Genomic DNA, 1,746 nt, shown 5'->3' on the forward strand with positions numbered 1-1,746 from the left:
ATTTAAATGGTGATATAACCCCGATTACCCTTTCACTTTCTTTTTTTTTATAGCTGTAAATATACTCGTTACCCTAAAACTTGGGAGTATTATTTTGTATTTGATCAGTAGGTCGCGATATGTAAACGCCGTGGGTGGGGTTGGGGTCAACGTCGTACATTGTGACTTATTTTAGTGTTGCATGGTGGACGTCATATGGTTTGCATTGGTGGTATCCCTGCACATGGGGGTAAACTCTTGGTGACGATATTGTTCAGTATTTCTAGTTTTGTACGTAACACCGTTACCTTATATGACACAACTATAATCCGCTACTAGGCGACAGGACGTACGGCAAAATGACTTCAACTTGGGTATACAAAGGTCTGCGGAACAGCACGATATGTTTTTATAATCCGTGTACATTGTCATTTGTTAGTCAAATGGACCGGAGTTATAGACTACACAACCAGGGAAACTAGACTCCCTTTAACCCAAACTTTTCAGGACCTTACAATATAAATGTGTCCATAGCTCGATCGTTCAGACGTTTACTCACGCCCTCGTTCAGAGTATATGGTCACCCCGTTTTTCATTAAAATACAGTCGGTGGTTAACCACGTTCAAGAGATAAATTTTCGTACTCTCTCCGGACTTAAAAGTAGGATCCATATAGTTGATAGGCTCTTGTTTCTCTTTTTTTTTAGGTCTTAGAGACACGGAACTAAGAAATTTCTTAAATAAACGTTGTATACCACCCTTTAATCATAAACCCAGTCGATGTTTGTTTGTTCTAAATGACCGAGAGGTGTCTGGAGGCGATTGAAGAAGAAATTCTCGAGGAGACAGGGAGGTGAACAATATGAAATAAATTACCGTGGCGACAAACTTGAGGCAATAGGTCGTAGTTTCTGTGGACAGGTGTTGGAGTTTGTCAGTGTGAGGTTTGAGGTGATACCGGTTCTGGGTTTCTCGACAGTTTCCTGTGGTCTTTGGTTTAACATCTGGACGTGGTCCGTGCCTTCCTGACTTAGACGTATCCATTCGTCGAACACACTTCTTTAGTTTACACCCTCGTTAATAAATCTTATTACCTTTGTATGTTCTTGTGAAAAACCTATTAGAGGGAGCTAAGACCCACGAGGTGCGTTCTAGAGTGGGGCACCCCCAGTTTTACTATGGTGTTCTTGCCACTCGTTTTAGGGTCTTGGTGTGCCCCCTGGATCAGTTACTGTACGTCTTTCGACCCTGGTCATTTTTCCCGGTGGTAGTCAAGTTGGTGATGCGCGGTCCCTGAGTTTAGGACGTCACGTTCTGCACAGGGGGACGAATTCGGTCATGTACAGCGTCCGGGGAGACTTCAAACGATCTCTCGTAAATCTACTAGGTCTTCGTCCTAACCCCTCTTACAGTATACCAGTCGTACTTTGGTTTATCTTGAAAAACCATTTTTGAGTTTTGATCTGCACAAACCGTCCTCTTTCTTACGACTCAAACGTTAGGTTTCTTGTGGTATGGAGATGACACTTTGTACCCGCCACCTTTTGTAGTACGAAACCCCGACAAAAAGACGTTTTCCCTGGTCCTGCTAACTAGGGCACATTTCCTTTCTTACTTACCCCGGTACATAGCACTCTAAAACTCACTGTTGAGGAAGGTAGTCGTTCCCGTAACTTCTACTTTGCACCGACCCGAAAGTCGTACTGTTACTAGGGTTTGTGTGGCGGGCCCGTTGCTTCCTCACCGAAGCATTCTTCCGTAAAGTTC

General features: G+C 43.6%; 1 protein-coding gene across 1 annotated transcript in view; it reads right to left on the reverse strand.

The window, feature by feature from the left end:
* The window catches only part of smpd2b (sphingomyelin phosphodiesterase 2b), a 10,636-nt gene that overhangs the window by 5,207 nt on the left and 3,683 nt on the right, over positions 1-1,746 (reverse strand). The gene's annotated exons all lie outside the window — the stretch shown is intronic.

This window comes from Notothenia coriiceps, unplaced genomic scaffold, assembly GCF_000735185.1.
Source record: "Notothenia coriiceps isolate Sejong01 unplaced genomic scaffold, NC01 NC01_scaffold00000311, whole genome shotgun sequence".
Classification (NCBI taxonomy): domain Eukaryota; kingdom Metazoa; phylum Chordata; class Actinopteri; order Perciformes; family Nototheniidae; genus Notothenia; species Notothenia coriiceps.